This window comes from Bactrocera tryoni, chromosome 1, assembly GCF_016617805.1.
Source record: "Bactrocera tryoni isolate S06 chromosome 1, CSIRO_BtryS06_freeze2, whole genome shotgun sequence".
Lineage (NCBI taxonomy): Eukaryota > Metazoa > Arthropoda > Insecta > Diptera > Tephritidae > Bactrocera > Bactrocera tryoni.
In genome coordinates this window covers 78,421,454-78,439,309 of record NC_052499.1, presented here as the reverse complement: position 1 = coordinate 78,439,309, position 17,856 = coordinate 78,421,454, and the positions used below count along the sequence as shown (strand labels likewise).

Genomic DNA, 17,856 nt, shown 5'->3' with positions numbered 1-17,856 from the left:
CTCATTAAATAATAAGTAATAAAAATTTTTTGAACCGAAGCTAAATACCCTTCACAGGTGTATTTCTGTTAGTAACTATGTGTTCAGTTTATATGGCAGCTATATGCTATAGTTAACCGATCTGAACAATTTCTTCGGAGATTACATTGTTGTCTTAGAAAATAATCTGTACCAAATTTCGTGAATATATCTTGTCAGATGTGAAAGTTTTCCATACAAGAACTTGATTCCGATCGTTCAGTTTGTATGGCAGCTATATGTTATAGTGCGATATCGGCAGTTCCGACATATGAGCAGCTTCTTGAAGAGAAAATGACGTTTGGCTAGTTCGTATATATACAGACAGACGGACGGACGGACAGACAGACGGAAATGGCTGAATCGACTCAGCTCGACATACTGATCATTTATATACATATATATACCGCTTCCCTCTCGGTGTTACAAACTTCGTTACACACTTAGTATACCCTGTTCAGGGTATAAATATTGTTTAAGTAACTTTACTACTGTGGACAATAAATAGTAAGACTTTTTAATTTAAATTTCGCGCAAAATCCTTTCGAAGAAATATTTTTTTTTAATTGGTGAAATTATTCAACAAAGAAGTTCTACTAAATTTCTAATGCCGAAACATTCAGCATGTTGGAAAAGACTTTCGGTGATAATTGGCTGACGCCAGCAAATCTATTTGATTGCTACAATTTATTCGAGAACACGTGGACGACGAACCACGTCCAAGACGGCCATCAACATCAACTGATGATCAACATGTCAATAAAATAAAGCAATTGGTGCTTGAGAATCGACGATTAACAGTCAAAGATCTTACTGGCTTCGTTGGAATATCAGAAGGATCAGTGGAAACCATTTTGAAAGATCAGTCAAAGCCGAAAAAACCACGACAAAGCAGATCAAAAATCTAGATTAACAGTTTTCTTGGATTATGGAGTTATGGCGCACTCCGAATTCCTTCCGACCGGCCAAACTGCCAACAAGGAATACTCTTTCAGGGTTATGCGTCGTTTAACGAAGATATTCGTAATAAGAGGCTGGAATTACGGACTGAGAACTTTTCGTTTTTGCACCAAAGCAAATGCTACGCGCATCGAAGGCTGTTTCGGAAATTGACTTTAACAAGTATTTCGAGTATTGGAATAAACGTTGACACAAGTTTATTGTGGTTTTTTGAAGTATAAATTAAGAATTTTATGATGATAAGGTCTTACTACTTACTGAACAAGGTCTTACTATTTTTTGCCCATAGTAGTGTATATTTGTAGTCAAGTTTATAGATTCTAAATATAAAATAGTACATAAATCTAACATTTATAGTAGAATCTAGTTTCAATATTTCTTATTGCGAATTAGAAAGTTGAAATATTGAATCAAATGAAGGTGACAAATAGTGCGTTCTCCATAAATCCAACCAATCAAATCATTCTTATGCCAATATAAATATAAATACTATTAAATGCATAAATTTTAAATTAATACATACAAAGAAATAAATGTCTAATTAGCATGTGTGCCAAATACACAAACACACGCACAAGCATGTTTCGTTTTTTTACGACAATTTAACTCCAAAGCATAAAGTGACATTATTCATGTGTCAAAACTATGAAATCCCGTTTTTGAATCGGGTTGCTTTCACAAATTTCGTGTGCGTGTTGACACCTTCATTCTTCAGTTGCCATTTTTTGCATATTAATGGCAACATGTTGCCACAGAGAGGCTGTTGCTATGTTTATAAGTATGTGTGTTTGGCTGGCTGTAGATATGTCTGCTTGTATTTCGATATCAATAAGCAAGAATGAATAATTTATGAAAAGTTCAATAACCAGCAGCGCTAGAAGAGGCTTGGTACCTGATTTTTGTCTCTGCTTATGTGTCTATGTTTGTCATTGTATATGTAAATGCGATTTAAATAAATAAGTTTATGAATTTTTATTTTAAACAAAAACAAATATAACTTAACGGTTTAACTTATTTATTTTTATGAAATCGTTGAGTTAAAAATCTGCTTACATACATTTATATGTTAATGATTTCGTATGTATGTAAGTCTGTGTACATCTACTTCATATGTATGTATCAGTAATTGTATGTATGTATGTCTGCATATATTTACAAACATTTACTTTGAATTTTTAAAATGCGGATATTGTGCCAATTTCAATTAAAAATTCAAATCCAAGCTTTACATAAAAATGGCGAAGTTTGCAAACTGGCAACGGCACAGAGCAAGTCTTGGTGGTTAGAGAATTCATAAATATTTTGGCGATTTTTGCTAAGAATTGCCTTATTTCAGTTTAATGGTAATTAAGTAAACTTTTATTGAAGATATTAAAGTTACGTATTAAAGACAGTTTTACAAAGTGAACTTGAAGCATAGCCAAGTATAGCACTTCTTCTATTCGTCACTCATCTCTACTCGCTAGATTTGCGCTCTTTTCGCTTGTGAGTTGTATTAAATGAAAGAGAGGATCTGAAGTTGTATAGACATTTGATATTCTGTCCATATAACTAGTCTATCGCTGTTATACCAGTGTCCAGAATTTATGCCAGTTGTTTGTTTGATTCACCAATACCCAGTTCCAATCTTTATTCAATGTAAAAATCTGTCTAATTATCGAAAGCGGCGCTTATCTACTTATAATAATTTGCCTTTTACCTGAATAAATCATTATTATTCAGCGAGCAACAACTTGAATCACTTTTTCCTTTGATTTATTGTATAAATACGTTATTGTTTTATAGGAAGAATTCTCACTACAATCAGCTGTCAAAAAGTGGGTTGGTATAAAATTTATGTTCAAGTAGTTCCCCACCCAATCGGGATAGACAACTCGAATTTGCATATAAAAAGTTTATAATTGCAATTTTCATTTTATTTTTATTTTATTGCTATTGCAAATCGTTTATTAATTATTTATGATTTTTATATGGCGCCCACTCTAGTATTAGATTGAACTCACATGAGATGACAGTTAACATTGAATAATAAAATATTAATATATTTTTATTTTATTTATTTATTTTATAAAATTCAGTTTCGGTTAGGTAAGGTTAGTACAATTTTATTTCACTGTTTTCTCTTTGGTTTAAATTAAATTTGTGGAACAGTTGGTAACACTTCTCAAAAATATCGACGACGCAGATATTGTAAACAAATATTAGTTTGAAGTAACATTTATTCGAAGTTTTACAATTTTACATGACGCAGATTTTTAAACAGGTGACAGCCTTACTTAAAGCATTTTCAACTGCAGTCCTCCACTGCACTACTCCTTTGGTTGATATTCTTAATGTAAACAAAAATGCTTCTTATTAATTTTGTTGGATTAAAAATTTTAATCAGGTGGCAACTTGACATAAGAAATTTTTTAACTGTAAAACTATATACACTTCATAATTTCGAATCTATAAAGTTGCAATATTAATTTAAAGGATTATTATTCATATTTATATTAATTTATTTAGGGTTTTAAACAGGTGGCAACCTTGATTAAAAGCATTTTCAACTGTATGTCTTCAAAACATTTCCTTTAGGTGACATTCTCCCTGTTATCAAAAACACAACTTATTAGTTTTGTGGGATTAAACATTTTAAACAGGTGGCAACTATACTTAAAAAATTTTTTAACCGCAAGCTTCTAAAACAACTACTTTGAGTGATATTTATACTGTAATGAAAAAGCCAACTTATTAGTTTTGTTGAATTAAAAATTTTAAACAGGTGGCAACTCAAGAAATTTTTTAACTGCAGGCCTTTTTAAAATTTTTAATTTTAAATCTAAAACACGCTATTTTTTTTTTAATTTTCATTTACTTATTTTGAAATAGGTGGCAACCTTTAGTTTGATTTGTTATAAATAAGTCACGTCTCAACAATTCACAAAAAATATCGATTCAACCTTTATACCGTCATTCTGGTAGTAAATGATTTGTATACTACGTGCATGACGGATTCTGGTTACGTAGTACATTTTCGTTGCAGTCAATAAATTCGCAACATTATTTAAAATTCAAATATATTAATACTTACATTTATGTTAAAATGTTGAAATGGTACAAAAATATATTTTTCATGACATATTTTCTGTCATGCGATAATTTTCTCCACCAAACAACTGCTGACCGCATGCAGACAAAGTTAGGCAACAATTTTTGAAAATTACCCACGCATATTTATAAATTTCCCCCTCTAAAAATAAATGCGCCCACACTTGTAATGCAGATAAACAAAAATGTTATGAGTAAATAAAAAGTCAACGACATATGAGTATATAGTACATAAGAGTGTATGTATGTATATGCGTCCCTAAGTAAAATAATGAACGGAGTGACCATTGCAATGCCTTAATTAATGATGGGAAACAGAACATTGTGCGTATTTATTTAGTTGAATTTTTGTGTTTGGCGTTTTTTTTTTTTGCTATAAGTCATGTGATCACATGCAGCAAATGTATGCACTTGTATAATGTGTTTAACCAATTGAGTCATTAAGATCAAGCATAATCAAAGTGAAAAGTAAACAATTGAGAGAAAAACGCTAAGTCAGCGAGAATAACGCGAAAACAAAAATATAAATTTAATACTTAACTTACTTACCATTAATAACTGTTTACAAACATCTTTGATTTCATATTCGGCATTTTTTCTTTTCTGTTTTTGAGCGATCATCAAAAGAATATACAGATCAGTTAAAATTTCTTCGAAGAAATTACGATATCTGGTGACGTCTCATGTGTCAAATTAATGCTCGGAATTAGCCAATTTTTGCTGTTTTTATATTTTTTCCTTATTCTAACCAATCTGCGTCGCTTGAAAGAGCACTTGGCTATTATTATTCCAATTTTGATAATAATGAATGATGATAATGAGCTACTTACAGACTAGTTACAAATTTGTATCATTTTATACTCTTGCGACATGTTGCTACGGACTTGAAGCTAACTCTTTGGCTTTAATTCTTGCAAGTTGCAAGATTATAAAATGTTCGTTTATACCCGAACTTAGCTCTTAGCTCTTCCTTACTTTTTACAATTTCTTCTTTGAAATTCAAATAATTCAAATATTTATCTAATTTTTTATTGTAAATTGTAACTAATAATTTTTTTCCTTCTTTTATTGCAGGTAAATAGTCTTTAAAGTGATATCCTAGTCTTCTAGCTGTACTTTGCAGTAAGTTACTCTTCCGTATACGTAAAAATTTTGTATTATTATAGATAGTGCCTTAAGCACGTGGAATGCACTAAAAAATATTTAAAACATATTTTAAAAGTAAATGGTAAAATCATATAAATTAGACAGGTATAAATCAAAAATTTAGATATTTAATTTTAGCAGCTCTACTCGTTGGTATTGAATCAAGAGCGTGCCACAATCGGTCGAATATTTACGAAACACAAATTTACACATTCCGATAATTTATTGAAGGGAATATATACATATATGTAAGTAAGCTACATAGTAAGTTTACTTTCACATTTTCTCAGCGCTTTCAACATTCTTTTATAAGTAAAAATAATTTTGAAATAAAATCTATTGCTTAGGGGTAGGGTAATCTGGCCTGTTTTCTTGACATTTTTTTTTCATAGAAATTTTTATTCTAAAATAGAACTTTTTTCACATATCATGAGGTATGTATATCGTGGAGTGTATAAACAATTTTTTTGGAATTTTTTGATGACATCTGTCGGAGAAATGGCTGGGTGAATGAGATGCGTTTTTTCACTGGCGGACACGATTTCTCATGTTATCTGAAACATTAAAACTCTTCCAAGTACGCGAATCGTTATCGTCCCTACTAGAATCGTGGAAAAATGTTGATAAACAAATAAGTAATTAACGTTTTTTTTTAATTTTTCTTCATGTTTTTTTTTTACATAAATTTTGTCACAACATTGTCAGTAAATTATAAAAAATATAGGTACGATAGCTAAGCGTTTTGTGAACATTTAAAAAATAATTAAGCAATTCGGTAGAGTAGTTTGACCGGAATCATGTCCGCCAGTTTAAAAAAGTGTGTTTTGAGAAAAGCGCTGCGAACGTCGAGCGGTATTATTATTTTTGGCTCTTTTTCGCAGCCTTCCAATGGTAAAGTGGGTTTCTACATTAATTCTAAGGATATAAGAGAACAAACAAAAGCAAAAAACAAAATTTTTTTTGAAAAAAGATTACCTTACTGACTTCTTAACAGTACTTGTTGATGGCTGGTTTTCTAAGAACATTGTCTGTGCTAAGTACATAAATTTACAGCCTTAAATTTCATGAATTACTTACTTTGATTTGAGATATATGTATGTCTTGGCTAAAAACGCCTGAGTGTAGGCAACAATTTTTTTATATTATATTATTGCCTATCCTTAGGATTTTATTTAGCGAAAGAAGCGGTCAAACATAAAGTGTTAATTTCTCTTTAAATATACTAAAACAGAATTGTTTCACCATTACGGGGGGAGCCTGCGTTAGAGGTTTCAAAAAATCTATATTTTCAAGGATTTTTTTGGAAAGGAAAGAAATGTCTGATTGAAATGAAACTTTTAGGATTTATTCTTGTATGTTTGAAGAGTCTTCTCAAATTTTTGTATTATTATTCTTCATGTTTGAAGAAATTTACGGAGGCGCCTCGAGTGTTCAATTTCTGTGTGGCGGGCAAGATGCAGATCGCAATTTTCATCTGAATCAAAAAAAACCAAACACATTTTTAATTTTCAATAGTGTAACTTCTAGGTGAACCAAGAAATTTTAACAAAAAGTGAAAAGTTCAACAATTTTTCGCAGATTAAAAAAAAATGCATTTGAAAAAAAAAAATTTACTTTAAATCGTTAAAAAACCGGATTAGTGTTAACTTTCTTAAGGTATTTTAGGTTCACCTAGAAGAGAATTTAATTCCAAATCCAACGCATTTTGATTCGTTTCGATAGGACGTTTACTTTTTTTTCTATCCTGCCCGCCAATTAAGAAAAATCGTAAAAATGAAATGAGGAAAAATGAATGACATATTCTTAGATTATTTTTAAAGAGATTTAAGCAAAAAAAAAATCGATTTTTGAAGCTTCTAAAGCAGGCTCCCCCCTTAACAGAATTGTTTACCTCAGGCAGACGTACCATATTCTTAGCTTAATGGGTTTCTGTACGAACTTAGAGCTTTATATTCGTCGGTTACTGAAAATATATGTTACAACTGCAAGTTTTTGGGAGATTATCTAACAATTATTACAACATTCGTGCTTTCACTGCGCTTGTTATTTGAGTATAATGTATTTTTTTACAATAAAAACCGCCAAAAGAGCTAAAAAATACTTCAGAAAAAAACAGTAACCGCAATGCCACGCCCATACATAAAGTGGAAGGTATGGTGCTGGCACTGAAACCAACAGGACGGGTTAGAACTGCTGCCACGCATTACATGCTATAATATAGTATACACCCGTACATATATATGGATAAATGTGCGACACATTATGTAATTCGCACTACATACATATGTACATACACTTGCATGTAGTAGATGTATAATTGTGTTTTACAAGTATATAGTGCATAGGGTGCGTGCTGTTTTGGTAACATAATGCCATTTTTATGGCTTAAAGCGGAAATGTGTCAGCAAAGCGGGTGGGCGGTCGGCCGGTCAGTGCTCGTAGCCTGCACTAAAGAAGCCACATTTTACTGCCTTCTTGTTTGCAGCTTAGGGTGGGCGCTTTCTTGTTGTTGTTATTGTTTTAAAGTTTTTAGCACACATTTTCACTTTGGTATAATTACTCATTGTTGGCAGTATTTGTTTTAAGTTTGCAATAAACGAACTTTTGGCACAACAAAATAAATTTATAATTAGTTCGACAATGCAGTTGCACCTTTTTACCGGACAGCTTGGTGTAGCGGTGTGTTTGTGGCAGTTGCATGTGTGTGGTGGTGGTTAGTTATAATTATTTAATGGTGTTTCCTTAAGAGCCTTGTGGATCACATGTCAGTTGCATATGGAAAAAAACATTGTCATGCGTTTATTTATATCCACTTTCGCGTTCCAAAACTCGATCTTTTTCCATACATATCGGATTTACATACATATGTATATTTAAAAAGATGCTCTGAAAATTTGTAGTTGATTCTTTTAGAATTTTAGACTTAATTTTAATGAATTTCATAAGAACACGAGATAATTTAGTATTTGAACACTATAGGTAAAGCTTTTCTTAAGAGGTTTATATCCACTTATGAATCTCAAATTCTCCGAAAATTTTAAGTTGATTCATCTGAGATACATAGGCATGTTTGTAAGAATTTTTAAGTCTTAGTCTAAGCTGCTCACAAAACCTTAAACGCCTTTTTCTCTGTAATCGCTGTTTTCAGAGTCGTTCAGAAAAGTTTATCGGAAACAGCTAAATGGAGCAACTGCTACTTTCACATCTTCTTCTTAGATATATTTTTCAGGTAATGTTTGAAAGAGCGCGAATTTTGACAAAACTTTAAATTGTTTTTTGCCACACTGAGGTCTACATTTTTAAATTTTTTTAATTTATTTTTTGAAAACGGCGGCTTTGTGAAAAAAACTAAATTTTGCCTAGTCCCGTTTTAATTTTTTTAGGTTTTTGAATTTAAGATAATTTTAAGCAGAAAAATCTTACTCAACCACAAACACTTTTTTTCAAAGTTTCTCCTGCATATTGGATACGGAATCAAGAGCATTCGATTTTTTTTAATAAATGTATACTATTTTTATTTGTTTATTAAATAAAATGTCTCTTTGAACAAAATTCATAGAAAAACGTGTCTTTTTCTGACATGCAAAGGGATATAACTCGGGTTTCCATGGGTTTCCTTGGGCAAAAAAACAGCCTTTTCTCAAAAATTTTTTTCCCACATAAAAAATTAAATAATTTATTAGAATTTTTTATTGTTGCAAACTTAAACTATTAAAAAAAGAAATTCTGAAATTTTTGGAAAAATATTTCAAACTCCCCCAATGCGACGCTATTTCCGATGACCCCTCGAAAAAAAGATGCGCTCACGTTGCTAGGATAACTCCTTCCAAGATCATACTTGTATAAAGTGAAAAAATAAGTGTTTTGGTTAAAACCTTATTTAAGAACTTTGGCGAAGGAAAAAACTGAAATTTGGATTTTTGGCAGACACTTGCACAAAACAATTAAAATTTCGCTGAAAATTTTGCGACAATGTTTTTCAAATAGTTCTAATTGAAAAAAAATCCTGCTTCAAAGTTAGAACAATATTCTGGAGGTGTTATAGAATTTAATAAGTTACTGAACCTATGTAACCACTTAAGTAAATATATTTTTCTCTTTATTGTTTAACAAGCAGTTTTCAACAATTAGTGAAAAATCGCAAGCGTTTTTATTTTAATGTATTGAGCATTGAATGTATCAAGCAAGCAAGCAAAAAATATTTATTCAATTACATAAACTGCTGTCAACCACCACACACGTACCAAAGCAATAGCAAACAGCTAGCGCAGAATAAGAACAACGTGCAGTTAGAAACTGGAGTAGGCGATTAAACTTCGATTGCGTCTGCTTGGCGTCACCGATGTCGTGCCCTTTACAAACTACAAATATTATAGTGTTTGAATACAGTATGTACATATATATTTGTATACATACGGTGATCCCGCTAGTATGTGTGTTAGAATGTTACTAGGCGCACTACTGAAGTTTTAGACATTGACTCATCGATAAGTCACTTTCAACCCTAACCGAGGTGCTACGGACACGCTCCTTTCATTACGCGTGAATATATGTATGTATACTTGTGGAATACAGAAAATACTGAATAACGAGGCTTTTGTCGAAGGTGCAGGTGCAAGGCGCATATTCTCAACTCGTTTGCGACGCTCCGCGCTCAGGGAGTGTGAGTGTTGTGTAACCCCTATTTGGAACATACATATATGTATACATATGTACATATATGTATGGTGTGTGTTTGTCCTTTCAGCACACACAATTCATTCAAGAAAATGTTGCTGGAAAAGCGCAGAAAACTCTTACTTTGAGAGTCAAATATATAAAGAGCATAAGGCATATTGCGAAAGAGTTCAAGCTGAGGACAAAAGAGAAATTCACTTTGAGCTGAATTGCAGCTGGCGGCCAAACTGTGAAATCTAGGTAATTGGGAGAGTCAAAAGCAAGTGGTGAGCGCGCTAGTTAAAAAAAAAAATAATAAATAAATAAAGTAAACGGCGGAAGTAAAGGCTGCTAACTTTGCCAAGTGAATGAACGCGGCGCCGGGAGACGTGTGGGCGCTGTTTGTGTGGCGCCGCAGCGCCAATTGTTTTTGCTACACAGAAATTTTCTGTATGTATGCGCATAATTGCTTGTTGTAGCAACGTTTTCTTATTTTGTCCTCATGCGAACACTAAACGACATTGAAGAGCGTCAGCGCACAGTCACGTGACCCATTGTCAGACGTAAAGGAGTTTATTACGCGCGCAAAACCCACTCAGCCTATGCTGCGGTCGCCAAGCCAAACGAACGAACACCACCGTTATCGCTGTGTGTGTGTGTTTGTGTGTGCGGCTGCAATGTGTTGTCGCCACGCTACAACACTACCACGTGCTACAGTGCCACTCAGTGACAGAGCAGCTGTAGCAGCACAACACAAGTTTGTTTGTTCGTATGTATGTTTGTGCAGCATGTGTGACGGACAGGCTTTTGCACCGTCGTTTTTAAATAGCTTGGCGTTTTGCGCTTTTCTGCGCCTGCACTCACACGCCTCACTTCATTTCGTATTTTGTTGTCACTCAAGATGCCTTGTTATTGTTGTGGATTTTCTTTTATTTTTTGCCTTTGTTTTTGTTGTTGCACATGTAACTCTGTTGCTTACTCATAGCATATTTACACACATACATGCATATTTACATAATTTTTCTTTCGTGCCTACTGCTATGCGGTCGCCTATTGAGACAAAGCTGCTAAGGTGCTGAGTATTTGGACGAAACCAGGTCAATGAAATAAGCGGATGTACGTGCGAGTAAATATCCAAGCGCATACATATGTCTATGGGGGTGTGTGTGTGCACTTTTTCACGTCAACACCTGTCTGTCTGTCGCCAGTGATCGATTTGTGACGGCCTATATGTGCTATATTTGTATGCTTATATGTACACACTCACAGGTGTTTGCGCACATCAATATGCACTTGAAGCCAGTGGTTACGTATACGCCGCGTACGTCTTTCGGCTCGTTTCGTTGTTTTTGCCCCTTCGCTTGTATATTTACCAATGTTAACATATTTACTTTGCACATATTTGTTTACATGCAAGCATGTGTGTGTGTTTTGAACTGCTGCGTCAGCCCTGCAAATGACTCCTTTACAAATATTTGTGTTTGTTTTGAGCCTAAGTAGCTGTGTGCGTTATTGAATTTGTTATTTGTCCTGTGGCATAATCAATTTACATACCAAATATTAGTTGTGTGGGGCTAAACTTGCTATTTCTGCTGCTATTATTGACCCAAGCATGTGTGTTTGTGTGTACTTTTCTGCTTCTTCTCTTTGTGTCTAGTGCAAAGGAAGTAATTTTCTGTCTAGGTTTTCTTTAGAATACCTGGTAATTTTCCTCAATTAGGCTAACCGACTTACTCTAATTGAGTGCTGTCAATATTTTGTGGCTTTCTTTCATTAATCACACACTTTGCTACCTGTCATAAAGCTGATTATATGGTCGTTGGCTTCTGATGTTTGTTGAGTGGACACGTGGAAGTTTTTACTGTACTTTTTACTTCAGCTGTGGTACTTTATAGTCTGGAAAATATTATTTTTTTATTTTTCAAAAATGCATTGTAGACATATTTATGTGATTCAAGTGTGATTCAAGGAAGGGCCAATGGTTTTTTCAATCTATATCTGAACAATTGTTTGACAGACACCTGAAGTAAATGCTCTCTTAGTATGAGCTCTCAATATAAATATGAACTCGTTCCCACAACAGTTGGGTCTACGTAACCGGAACGGACCCAGATTTTTATCCGGCTAGGGACTGTCAACTCGGCAGATCTCTGTCGCTACAACAACACTAATAGAAAGTTTCTACACGTTTCAGTTTCCTACTTTTTCCTTATTTAAAACGAAAAAAAAAACAATATATTTCTCATTTCTTCTGTTTGTAAGAAATTGAATTTGCTACAAAAATGGTTTTGTTTAACTCCTTGGTAAGCCTCGTCGTTCAAAAGTTTTTAAAGGTATCTTGATAAGTTTTTATTAGCGACTTATATACTTTATGAATAACAGAAATACGTCTTCAAATAAATAAACTGTAACCTTACGCGACCACTCTTTTGTAAACCAAAGGCTTTCCAAAGCAGATTTCTTTAACTTTTCGTTAAAACAGTTTAAGAAAAGTTTAAAAAAGTGAAAAAATTGTGTTTTTTTTTGGCTTCAAGGAAAGCATGACAATACCTCAACCTCAAACTAAAACAATTAAATATTCCAAGCAGGTCTTTCGAAGACTCATTTTCAGACATATTCAGTGAAACTGTAGTTGTAGCTATTTTTCATAGCAAAAATCAGTAGGCCACTTGCTATATTTAACACTATAAATAAGTCTAATATGTTGGCAGTAAAACTTTTTAACACCTTTTATGGCAGGAAGAATTTCATAGAAAGAATGTCTGTGTTTTATTATAGCAATTATGAATTCAACCACTTTGTTTTACTTCCATCAAAACAAATTCTTAAAAATCTTATGCAATCAACAAGTAGATGATATACATATATATTATATATCATAAATGCTTCCCTTATTATCATCACAGTGATAAATAAAATAAGCACGCCTTCAATCATCGAGTTTTCAAAGTTATGACTTTATGATTATAGCTTTGACTCTACACTTACTAACACACAAACACGCATAAGTTTTCAAATATGTAATAGACTTTATCATTTACTGATTTCACCAATTTAATATTGCTGAACCTTTGCGTGTGGCACTCGTGCTTATTGACACACAGGGTGTGTCCCGCAAACGCGTCCTGCTTGGCGCTCAATAATCACACATCTGAAGCGGAGCACACCTACCCACAGACTTGGCTCGTTAACGTTGTAATTCAATATTTTTTAGCATTGTCGTTTATGCGAGTATACATATACATATGTGTATGTCAATGTAAACACTCATTATTTTGATTAAATTTTGATAATTAAAGGCGATCGGAAAAGTGTAAACACTTTCAATTATTAACTTTAATTAGTTTAATTTGATTATGTAAGGGATGTGGCATTACGAACGTTGTAAAGAAAGTCAATAGCTTTTAAAATTTCTGCTCAATACATTGATGAGTTCGATCAACAGGAAATTTAATGGGATCCAACAAATAACATACCTTTTGGAAGTCTGTGTGTCATGGCATGACGACTGAGATTATGGCAACTGAAGTTTAGAACCATTTCTCTGGTAGATATCTTATTTGTACAAGTACTTGACAGACAATAAATCTTGAAATATAGTTTCTTTCATATTGTTTACATATTTCAAGCTTGAGTTTTAGCACACAAGTATCGAATCACTATCGACTATGCAAACTATTTTTACTTTTTTCGAGTTGAAATTTCTATGAAGCGCTACTCTTCTCTCACAAAAGTGATTTCATTTTCTCTGTTGGTATTTTTTTTTTCTTTTTTTATGTGATACAATGCTGAGAACAACCTACAAATAATACTAATGTAACAGATGTTTTTTTTTAATCCTTTTTAGCGTGTGGTTTTCATAGAGGCAATACTTTTTTTGGGGCTGGTCTTTTTGGCAACTTTTACTTGATCTATAATCATATAATCCGGAGCAAATTTCGGCTGAAATCATTTTAATATAATTATTTTACAAACCAGGCAATAATGTCGGTTGAAATTCTAAGTAAATCGGGCTTGTGATATAGCCAAAATTAAGATTCCAAAATGGTCTCCCATGCAAGTTCATTTTACAGAAAAAGCCTTTTACTATAGTACTTATACTGATTTACCAAGATATCAAAGGTGCTTCAAAAACGTAACGTTCCAAAACGTAATCAAAGTGGGAACTTAAAAACAAAAAAGTATCTATCAATATTTATTTTGTCGCCTTCAAAGTAATCCCCACCAGATGCAATACTCGAATGCCAACAATTTTTCCAGACCTCGAAACACTTTTCATAAACACTTTTTGGGAGCTGAAGACTCTTTTAGCGAATTTGGTTTTAACTCTTCGATCGACTGTTAACGGGTTCCACGTAGCGGCAATTTAAGTTTGGGGAACAAGAAAAAATGACACAATGTGAATATGGTGATTGATCGATGGTATTTTGGCTTTAAATTCGGTTACAATCATGGCTCGTTGCGACAGTGCATTATCATCGTGTAAAATCCAATATTTGTTGTTTCACAATTCCGGGCATTTTCAATAGATGTCCTAACGCAAATGCCTCAAATAGAACTCCTTATTAATCGTCTGTCCGTATGAAACAAATTCATGATGCACCAAATCACGAATATCTAAAAAAAAAAACAATGAGCATCATCTGGATTTTTGAACGGTTTGAGCATGGTTTTTTTGGTTTCGGCTCGTTTTTTCCCCTACATTTCAATAATTGTTGACGTGTTCACATATTCACTAATATTTTAATGTCTTATCGGCTATTATAATGTTCTTCATAAATGTGTGATCGGAATTCGCATGAACAAGCGTGTCCTAAGAAACCTGTTTACTTACGGTTTCTTGTAAAAAAAATCAGTTTTATCGGGACGAGTCGAGTAGGAACCTATTTCATACCCAAAATATTAACCAAAATCATTCGCACGGACTCGTCATCAGTTGAAGAGGTCGAAGGTCATCCATAAAGAGGCATGTTTTCAACGATCTTTCGATCGTGTTTCAAGGCGTGGTACAAAGCCTCAACACACAACATATGTACACATACATTGTTGGGAATCTAAAGATACTACTAAAACATTGCAGTCTTTCACGCTTTTATTCAACGACCTTTATTAATTCTTCGAAATCACCTTTAGTTTTACCGTTAGTTACCTTAAATCTCTCTGTAATTATTACGCTGATTTTTCAGCTCGCCTAAAACCAACACAATTACCAGGTATTATAAAAACAATATGTATTTTAATGACTCCGGTCAAAGTCCTTTACTTTTCTAATAAGATTTGCCGTTAATTGAAAAATAATACTTATATACATATAAATAAGGTATAATTACTCAAATAATAAACAAGATTGTATGTAAAGCACGATTTCCACAGAAACTTACAATTCCACCTAGGAAATTCACCATGAGTATAATAAATAGTAATTGTATGCAAAAATAAAAATTACGCGATGCTATTTCATACAAACTGTTTGTAAATATTTAAAATCATCATCATCAGAATGAGTCGACGCTTTTGCACGTGATTGCACGTTTTTCACTTTTTTCTATCGCAACAAAAAAAACGCCGAGAGCCCGCATAGAACAAAATTGAGTATGAGTAAATGACTACCAATGTCGTGAGGGGTAATGGAGGGAGCGCATAAAAATAGACACGATGCGGCCGTAGACGTTTCGTCAACGCTGAGATGAGCACGAGAGCTGGCGATGAGTTTGGGCATGGTCAGTGAGCAACCAAAGAGCATAATCTGCAGTTGTAGTGAGGCGGCATGATGAATTGTGTCAGGCAGGAGGGAGCGCTGCACGTTCAATTAGAAAGTCAGCAATGTGGTGGGGCTAACAGCGGCCTCAGCACATTCTCACACGGAGCTGTAAATATGTATGTATTCGTGTGTGCTGGCAACTCCCACTTTTTCGCATGCAAACAATGTTTACACACTATCAGCTGGAGCCGTTGGCTGTCAGTGCGGCCGTCGTCGTGTCGTCAGCCCGTTAGCTGCATAGTCTAATAATCAGTATGATATTTCCGTCACTAAGTGTGCGCGGGGATTTACATTATTTACTCGCCACGATAATATCTTCTGTGCCGCACACCCACATAACAATGTGTCGCGTTGCTGACAGTCAGTCAGTCAGTGCTGCTGTCCACCCTCTCCAACGGCGCCGCACTTCGTCACCTAAGCCCGCGCCACTTTTGTGGTTATCTCGCGATTATCGTGTATCAAAGTGGTGCGCTTGTATGTGTGTGTTTAAATTAAGCTGCCTGACTGCCGAAATGGCTAAGTGACGCGCACCGTTATGTTTGTACTTCTGGCTTCATTATGTGCGGATAACACATGCCTAAGCACGTAAATAATATATGAGCACATGAAAATTTAAATAAATGTCATTTTGTCTGTTTGTATGTTTGTCAAGTTTTGATTTTTTGTTGTTCTTTTTCACAAAATGGTTGGGGGCTGGTGTGGAAATGTAAAACATTCTAAATTATTAATTTCAATTTAGCTACACTTCTCGGTGCCCCTTTAAAGCCCGCACACACTCGAACACAAAGTGTAACCCAGCAAGCCATGGGATGATGATTTTTATTTTTTTTTAATTTATTGTGCAATATTCAAGCAATTTTTATTCTATTATGAACAAATAATTCAAGTAAAGCAAATAACTATGTATAAAATGTATAAAAGTTAAAAATAAAAAAATCTATTTTCATACATTTTAAAATAAAAAACTACTTTTTTAGGGTTCAAAGAGGTTTATCTCGATTTTTAGCAAAACTATGGCTCTTATAGAAAAATGTTGTATGACAATGTTGTAGTTAAAGAAAAGTTCTATAGTATATGTAGATTGACTTTTTTTCACATAACCTCAAAAATTGTGTTAAAAATTCAAATATTGAAGTTTTTGGATTGTCTTATTTTCATCTCGTACAAAAACAATTTTTTTCTGAAAATTTAATATAAACTTGCCTTCTTATAGCCCAAATACACTAAAATATTTTATTTAGAAAACAACCAGATTTCAACTTTAAATCAAAAAAAATCTTGTTTCAACAAAAAATGCTCCTATTACTTTTTCATATTTTTTCGAAACTCAGTGACCTTAGTTTTGTGATAATCACTGCTTTCTGATAGTACAAAAAATATATTCATCACTATGGTAAATTTTCTCATAAAATGCAAAAATCGACCCCACTAAACAGCTGCTTCTACAAAATAATAGGCACATGAACTAAAAAAAAACAGATTTGAAGCGAATAGTGAAAAAAGTTCAAAATGAAAAAAATATTGGCATATTAATATACGATTTCCAACATATTAATAACCCACCATATTGCTTACTGTGCAATTTTCACTCTTCATTGGCCACATAAACACCTAACTGCATAAATTCCTACAAACGAACAAGTATATATCTTCTTAATTGGCGTAGACACCGCTTACGCGATTATAGAACAAGTATATGCGTATATACATAACTACATGAGCAAGCAACGATGCGCTCGTCTTTTGGCAGAAGTGTTAAATGCTGAATACTTTGTGTTGGCGTTGAGCGCTGGCAACAGTTGGCATTGGTGGGGCAACACCGCCATCGCCAGCTATCATATGTAGACTGGCCGCAACGATTGCTGCCGCATTTGCGCGCTCAACACACAATGCCATATACTACATGCAGATACATACGCAAATGCCACTGCACAGACATACATATGCATATGTACGCATGTATGTATGTTGATTAAGTCTTGCATTAGCTGATTTATTTAGCCGTCTGCTCTTTTGCTGTGTAAATTACGTCAAATGTGCTACGTACACACAAACAAGCATATTCCTACTATTTTTGTAGTTTTTTTTTTTGTACTTTTGCTCAAAATTTTTTGTTTATTTATAAATCATGCGTTAATGCTATGTTTTTGGTTATGATGGTTATGACATAGAAGTGTGTGCATAGACGAAGGAAGATGTACATATATACGTATGTTTGCCTGTAT

The 17,856-nt window shown here is 33.6% G+C and overlaps 1 protein-coding gene across 7 annotated transcripts in view; it reads left to right on the top strand.

Moving 5' to 3' along the window:
* Nucleotides 1–17,856, top strand: part of LOC120768081 (elongation of very long chain fatty acids protein AAEL008004) — a 142,396-nt gene that overhangs the window by 59,943 nt on the left and 64,597 nt on the right. For 4 of the 7 annotated variants that reach the window (XM_040094648.1, XM_040094631.1, XM_040094656.1 and 1 more), the window contains exon 2: nucleotides 5,143–5,190. The exons of the other annotated variants lie outside the window; for them this stretch is intronic. The gene's annotated coding sequence lies outside the window, so the exon portion shown is untranslated. The remainder of the gene's footprint in view (nucleotides 1–5,142; nucleotides 5,191–17,856) is intronic. 7 annotated transcript variants of the gene reach the window in all.